The 8,071-nt window shown below is 42.5% G+C and overlaps 1 protein-coding gene across 4 annotated transcripts in view; it reads left to right on the forward strand.

Moving 5' to 3' along the window:
* The window catches only part of HLCS (holocarboxylase synthetase), a 188,432-nt gene that overhangs the window by 2,022 nt on the left and 178,339 nt on the right, over positions 1–8,071 (forward strand). Inside the window, exon 1 of one of the 4 annotated variants that reach the window (XM_011365640.2) lies at positions 5,479–5,498. The exons of the other annotated variants lie outside the window; for them this stretch is intronic. The gene's annotated coding sequence lies outside the window, so the exon portion shown is untranslated. Of the gene's footprint in view, positions 1–5,478; positions 5,499–8,071 lie in introns of those variants that run through there. 4 annotated transcript variants of the gene reach the window in all.

Raw genomic sequence — 8,071 nt, forward strand, 5'->3', positions numbered from 1 at the left:
GTTTTTGTATACAGTAAAGGGAAAATAGCAAAATATTCCAGTATGTTTAATTTTGCAAAAAAATAAAAACTCAAGAAGAATAAACTGGAAACTAGTACATTGGTTACTTACAGTGGGTGGCTGGGAATGGGCTGAAAGTCTGAGGAAATGATACTTATTCAAGCTTGCCCTTTTCTGAGTAGTTTTGACTCATAGGAACATGTGAATGTTTTAATTTTTAAAAAATAAAATTAAGTCAGCAAAGATGGGGGGGAAGAAACCTAAAGTTGAATACAAATGGAAGTAAACAAATGAACTAACCATATGGTAAATTACCCACAGGTTACTTAGAAAAGTAAACTTTTACTGTTACTTAGAAAGAAAAGTAAACTCAAGTTACTTGTGAACTGCAGCTTGTTGACTACACACCTACACCTTCTGTGTGTAAATGAGCAAACAAAACTACAAAGAAATTTTGAACTTCACTTGGTAGTGATCTGGTGTAGCAATGCTGAAAATATTTTCTGTGTACACTGGGATTAAATAAATTAGTAGGTATATGGAGACTGTGGGGAGGCAGGATTCTCACTGTGAGAGAGGGTGACACACATATGGAGGAAGGCAAGGCTAGAGCTCTGTGGACCGGAATCCATTCCCGGGATCTGTCTTCTGAAAGCCTCCGGAGCAGGGCACCCCAATAGCCATGAACATTCCTCGTGTCCATATCTTGGTTGTTAAATATCATTCTCCAGAGCTCCTTAGAGAAATGGCCCATTTAGGGAGGGGCACAGAAAATGAAAGAAGAAACAGCTTGAAAGCAAGGTGGTGCTCAAAGAATGATGACAAATCAGGAAGACACAGGGGCCAGCTTGACAGGGCTTCCAGTGGTCAAATGTGGAACAGCCAGAGCATCAAAATGAGTAATGACAGTAATGAATTATCACATGGAATAAAAAAGAAACCATGAGTCCACGGTGATGCTAAAAGTTAAGTAATTTTATAAATAAATACAGGTAAAAGGGACAGCTCTTCTTTACAGTAGAATGCCAAGTAATAAATGCCAAAGGAACAATAGAGTTAGAAAAGTCACCATATTGCAACTATTATAGCGATAACTGATTCAGAAGGGTCAGAAATGGATGCTAAAACCACCAGATGAAAGTTTGCTGAGGAGTCAGATATCATACAGTCTCAAAGTATCACTCCTCCACAGATTATTAACTACAACGGTAAAAAAGAAAACTTTATAGTGGAAAAATCGGCGGATACTGCCACAACCACGTGATCAAAGTCAGCATCATTAATATGAGATGAACTGACATCAGGTGCCCCAACTGCATAACCTGAATTGGATCATGAAGAAACCTCAAATTGAGACACAAGCTGCAAATGGACCTGAATCATAATATTTCAAGGTCACAAAAGACAAAGATTAAAGAACTGTTCCAGATTAGTGGGGAATGAAGAGATATGACAACTGCATGAAATGTGTGACTTTGAACTGGGAAAAATAATATTGCTATAAAGGATATTATTGGGACAATTGGCAAAATGTGACTGTGAATTGAAGACTATCTATTAGCATTGGAGCAATGTTAAATTTTCTGATTTTGATCATTGCAATGTGGTTATGTAAGAGAACATTCTCATTCTTAGGAAGTACACCCTGAAGCATTTAGGGGTGAAGAGTCATGATTTTCACAACTTCATCTCGAATGGTTCAGGAAAGAAAAAAAGTCTGTTATACTTTGTACCACTGAGTGGATATACCACAATTTGCATATGTTCCCTATTATTGCAGATTTAAAAATTTTCAATTAAAAAAATCACTCATAAACAATGTTGCTATTAACATTTTTACAAATATAATTTTTCTTCTTTTGTTACCATTTTTAAGATAAATGCCCAGAATTATGAATACCAAATCAAAGCGTGTAAGTGCTCTTATGGCCTCGAAGAAAGTACTAATTTTAAGAGGCTGAGGCTGATTTAAATAGGTTGTATGTTACATGGGAGGTAAGAGCATAGAGCTTCAAATAGCAGGAGATTCTGAGAGCAGCTGCTCAAGCTATTGTGCAAAGGACTGTCTCGTATTACGAGAACTCCCCACACCAAGCTTACAGCAGACTTTTTGGGTTAGTGACACCCCTGCCTGCGTTCTAGGACCCACTGGTCTAATCCAAGTCACCACGACCTAAATTTAGACATTGGACAATAAGAGATTTGTGATTAGCTGGCTCGATGATTCTAGAGGATTTTCTTGACTAAGAACCATAATGGAAAATTTTATGTTCTGAACCTCCTAATTCTCTGAGGCAGTTGTGAAAATCAGTATTAATCTGAAATTGAAAAGAGAAAGTGTTTGGCTTAAAAGACACTGAGTTGAAAACAAATACAAACTACTTACTGGTAGTGGGAGTGTAGCTTGGTATAACTACTTTGGAAAATGGTTTAGCATTATCTTCTAACAGTGATCATTGGCTTGGCCCAGGACCCCCTCTCCGTGGTCCATACCCAGAGAAACGCTTGCCTGTGGGCCCTGGAGACAAGAAACGGGAGATACTTTTTTTTTTTCTTTTTTAACGCCTACAGCATCTGGTATTCTTAGGTGGTCTCAAGAAACTGGAGATAACTCAGTGTCCATCAGCAGAACAGTGGCTAACCAAATTATGCTATAGTCACATAATAGAATATTGTGTAGCAGTGAAGTGAATGTAGAGCGGCTGTGCCCAATTATGTGCGTGAATCTTAGAAACACTGCCTGGAAAAAATGGCAAGGCTCAGAAGTTTACTTATTGAATATTATTTTATTATTATTATTTTAAAAGTTTTATGTTAAGAGTTTTTTAAAAAATTTATTTAAGTTAGTTTCAAGTATCTAGTACATTGGTTAGACATCTATATAGCTCATAACAAATAGCATTATTTTTATAAAGCTAAAAAGACAATGTTCTGTATCGGGATGCAATCATTTGTATTTCAGATTTATTTTTTAAAGCAAGGGAAAGGCAAGTGTAAAATTGAGAATGAGCCAGGGGGATGAGATAGACAAGATATATAGAAGTGTTGACAATATTCTAGTTCTTAAGTTGAGAAGTAGGTACACATTGTTCCTTTTATTACTAAACTTTGTAACTTACATCCAGGTTCCAGATCTTCTATTGAATGTATAAAATAATATGTTCAATTTAAAAAAATCACTGGTATCCACTGTTTTGTATGTTGCATTTAAAAACAGCAACGTGGATAAAATCAGAAAACCATAAAGTTTTAGAATTGGAAGAGGCCTTGCTCAATGAGAGAGAAAAGCCAAATTGGGCTACGCCTTACCAGATATTTGGTAAAGGAGGTGGAGAGTGTGGGCTTAAATCGATCAAGATGATGCTTAGTCTGAAATATAACCATTTAAAAGTTATAAGGGACGTGGTTCCATAGTGTAGCAGTTAGCACGGCTGCTTTACATGCAGAAGGTCCTGGGTTCACACCCCAGTGGAGCCACAGTCCAAGGACTATGGCCATGCCACCCTGAACAAGCCCTATGTCTGATCTTGGAAGCCAAGCAGAGTTGGGCCTGGTTAGTACTTGGATGAGAGACCACCTAGGAAGACAAAGTCCTGTAGGCGGTTAAAAAAAAAAAAAAAAAAAGATGTTATAAGTACTAGGGAACAGTTATTTGCAAAATTGGGGAAGACTTTCTAAACATAAAATCAATGGAAAAAGTCATGAAAGGAAAAAACAGGTTTTATTTAATTAAAATTTAAAAATGGTGCACAAAGACTTTTAAATTCTTAAAGGAAAAAAAGGCAAATAATAAACTAGGATAAAAATATCACAGCCTAGGGACTAATATCCTTAATATGTAAAGAACCCATAAAATCATTAAGAAAAATATTAACACCCAAATTGAAAAATGGCAATGGACGTGAATAGGTAATTCATAGATGAAATGCAAATGACCAGTTGAACAGGAGAAAAAATTTTTTTATAACTCAAAAACTAATCTTTTAAAGAGAGATCATTTTTCATTAGTCAAAATAGCAAAGATTTTTAAAGACTTGTACTGTACTATAGCACTTGAAGTTGACGAAGATGTCCTAGAATAAGCCCTCAGTCTACTATTAGGAGATAAAATTATAGAGCATTCGAGGTAAGAAGTCCGGCCTTATGTTTCTATAACCATAGAAGGGCTCCTATCCTTTAACCCAGTAACCTTACTTATAGGAGTATAGGAATATCTCTTAAACAATTACCAGAAAGGTGGCTAAAAAGTTTTGTATAGGACTATTTTCTTCAGCATGGTGGGAGCAAACAGCCCAGCAACAGAAAATGGCTAAACAGATCATGGCACACTCAAACGTGAATATTTTGTAGACATCGAAAATCATGCTGTTGAAGACACTGTTTATAATCACCCCTGAATTTCCTCTCCCAGATTTACTGAAACCTCATGGGAGATCATTTCGAGGTTTCCTCTGCCCTGGAGTTATCTTGTAGACCATTCATGAGCACTTCCCCCCAAGTCGGACACGATTCCTTTCCCCAAATGCTTAATTTTTCCATTTATTTCCTTGTCATTGGGGGTAGTATTCTAACCGACATGTGTCAGTCTGGGTCCCACCACGGAATCATGAATTCCCTATTTCCCAGAACAGAGGCGGAAGCCTCAAGTCCTTGCTTGACATTGCTGGGCTGAACGTGAGGGCTTCAGCGCCGAATTAAGACCACTCACCCTCAGGGTAGCCCTGGAAATGCGGGGGTGCGGTCAGCGAGGGGAGATCTCAGTTACCCTTGTAAGGGGGGAAGGAGTAACGCCGGGAGATGAAGTCCACCGAATAAACAACTTGAGCGCACACTCTGTCCCTCCGTTACCAAACATCCTGGAAGGTGTAGTCCAATTTGGCTTTTCTCTCTGATTGAGCAAAACTTTCAGCCACTTACACTTTGTGCCAGGAATGCAGACAGATCCAATCCCTGCCCCCCGGGGGCGGTGGTGGTGTGGGGGGGTGTGTACATCTGTGTGTGTGTGTGTGTGTGCGCTTGCACGTGCACGCGCTAGTCTCTAAGGGAAGCTGTACATTCCACGACGAGGTGGGTGAGTGTGGTCGCAGGGGACTGGGGAAAGGGGCCTCATCCAGCCTAGGGTCGGGCAAGGCCTCCCGAGGAGGTGGCATTTGGACATTTTTGGCAAGACCTAACGGTAGTAGGAGGATGTTGGGGCAGGCGCGGCAGTGTTGTGGGCAGCCGGGCGCAGAGCCAGGCGTCCCCGCCAGCGCGGCCAGCCTTGGAGGGGGCTCGGGCGCGGTCAGAATTTGGGATTGCAGGGGGCCCGACCCAGGGATATCCGGCCTTTTTTGTGGTGTTTCCCAGGCCTCCGCTGCCACCGCTGCCACCTGCTCAGCCCTCGGAGACAACCCCGCCCCCTTCTGGTATATTCCGGCGGCGGCCGCCCACTCGGTCCCGGAGCAGCTGCGGGGCCGGGAGGCCCGGAGCGCGGCCGCGGGATCCGTGGCGGCCCACAGGTACGTGCGGCGCCGGTTCCGGGGCTCTGTCTCCCCAGGCGAAGGGCCAAGGCGCGGGGGCTGCGGCCCCACGGCTCCCCCCGGGCACGGGTGCACGCTGGTCCGTGGGTTTCCCAAGAACAGGCCAGATTCTCCGGCCGGGGTTTCCTGCCTTTGATCTTGTTGTTTATACCTTAGAGGAGTTATTTATAGAAAGGAATAGTTTAATCACGGCTGGCTCTTTTTATTCAAGATGCCTGAGTCGGGGCTGGATGCTGTCATCTCTTCGGGCTGGAATCTTGTACAAAGCGGGCTGCATAAAGCAGTCCCAATTCAGCTGCATCATCTGTTCTTGGCTCCTCCGGCGAAGGGCTCTTCCTCTGTTTAGGGCTTTACCATTTTATAAATGTACTTAGCCTTCTGGTTACTTAGTTGCTTCTCAATTTCTCCTTCTGTTCCACCAGATTTACTATTATTGTAAACTGCCTGCATTGCTTTGGAGGCTAAGAAGTGGGCTTTGCATAAACCTATTTAAAAAAATCACAGGTTGACCTGCAAAGCAAGAGGCAACAAGGGGCATTGCAGCTTCCTTGGACATCTTGGAGACTCCATACTGGAGGCTCTGTGGAAATACATTCAGCGAAAACTAAGGCGCAAAGCCGTGAGCTGGGAATGTAAAGGGCTGCATGTAACTGGCTCTCCCACCGATTCTTTCCAGACCCATGACATTTCCAGTAGCAAGGGTTTGTAACAGTACGACTTTTTGTTTCCCTTAAGCAGAGATTGGCTTTTCCTGAGCATGGAGGTGTTAATTCCTAGAACATGTTCAGGTTGGCAGGGGGAGAAAAGGAAAGTTTGTTCAGTTGTCATATGACTCAGCAGCCCCTTGTCCTGGTGTTTTCAGCCTCAAGTAGAGAAGGCATCTGTGCTGGGTGTTAGTAAAGTGTAACTTCAGGCTGAGTATGCTTTTTGATAGTCATCTTCCTGTGTGCTCTGAGGGCCCTTTTAGCTTTTGATGCTTCAGTCCCTTTTCAGTAGTCCCTTGTCAGCCCTCTGCTTGTTCCTGTGGTCTTTCTTGCCACAGATAGGCTCTGCCCAGGATTCCGCCTAGCAACTCATCAGACTGCAGTTTATAGCTGCATGTTTGTCTTCTGTCCTGCACACTGGGGGGGAGGGGCAGGGGGCTATTCTGAATTTTCTAAATTAATGGGGTAGACACTATTAAAAGCAGCAGCCCAGGACTTGACACTGACTTCAGTTTAAATCTCATTGTGTTGGGAGATGACTTACCCTGAAGGGAGGGACTGCAGGCACCAAAACTGACCAGTTGAGAATTTGGGGGCAGGACATGCTTTTCTGTGCCTGAGAAAGGTGCTCCCATCGACTGGGAGACTGGAAGATACAACATTGTACTTGGAGGGAGTGGCGCTCACCCGTTTACAGTTCAGTTCACTTTCATGGAGGTGATTTACTTTTGAGGCTGCAGAGTGCTGTGTGTGTGTGTGCACATGTGTGTGTAAGGGGGGGTCATCTGATCTTCTAGAAGCTTATGGTAGTAATGGCCCCAACTTAAGGTTTTGTCTCGATGAGCAGGAAACTGCTAACAGATGGTGACTCCCATCCCCAAACCAGGGACGGATTCAATGTAAGGGACCACTCCCCTCTGCTGGATGAAGATAAATTTGCTTTCAACAGAGAAAATTTTGTGAGCACTTCTCTCTCTAGTGGCCAACTGGGTAAAAGAGATAACAGTGTTAGCTCACTTTATAAACGGAGGTGTGAGCCAGTTTAGCTTCTGAAACTTTTATTAAGCACCTACTATGTGCTGGCATAGCGCTAAATGCCAGGGACACGAAAGTGAATAAGATATTACTGCAAATCAAATCCTTGTAAAGTGAATCACATAAATGTATTGGGATTCCAGAATTTTGAGCTACAGAGGGAGCTGCAGAGGATTGGGTTTGTGTCGCTCCTTTTTTAAACAGCTGAAAAGCTGGGACCCAGAGAGGTGAAATGACGTGCTTAAGACCGCATGGCTCCGGAGGGACGGGGGGAAAATGCCAATGAAATCCAGCAAAAGGTCATCCTCTAATTTTTGTTAACTTTTTATTTTGAAATAATTTTAGACTTACAAAAGAGTTGCAAAAATAGTACAGAGTTCCTTCCTACAGATTTCTCCAGTATTAACATCTTACACAACTGTGGATTTATCAAAACATGTTAACATTAGTATAACACAGAACTATTAACTATAAACTATGGATTTCGGGTTTCACCAGTTTTTTCCTGCTAAGGTCCTTTTTCTGTCCCAGAATCCAATCCAGGTACCACACTGTATTTCGATTCTAATTTTTAACTTTGGATTTTCCTATACTTGCGGTTCCTTAAAACAGTAATGAATTAGTGATGTTCGGCTGCTGTACAGTGGACCACAGGACCCTGTTGTCTTTTGGCTTTGTGCGTTTTCAGAGTCAGCTGTTTGCCCCATTGATCCCCCTGAAATCCTACCTGCAGCTTTCTGGGTTCATTCCAGTTTCAGACAGTCCCAGCCTGTCTGATCTACATATAGAAGACTGTCCTCAGGGCGAGCAGTG

This window comes from Pteropus vampyrus, unplaced genomic scaffold (assembly GCF_000151845.1).
Source record: "Pteropus vampyrus isolate Shadow unplaced genomic scaffold, Pvam_2.0 Scaffold114, whole genome shotgun sequence".
Taxonomy (NCBI): Eukaryota; Metazoa; Chordata; class Mammalia; order Chiroptera; family Pteropodidae; genus Pteropus; species Pteropus vampyrus.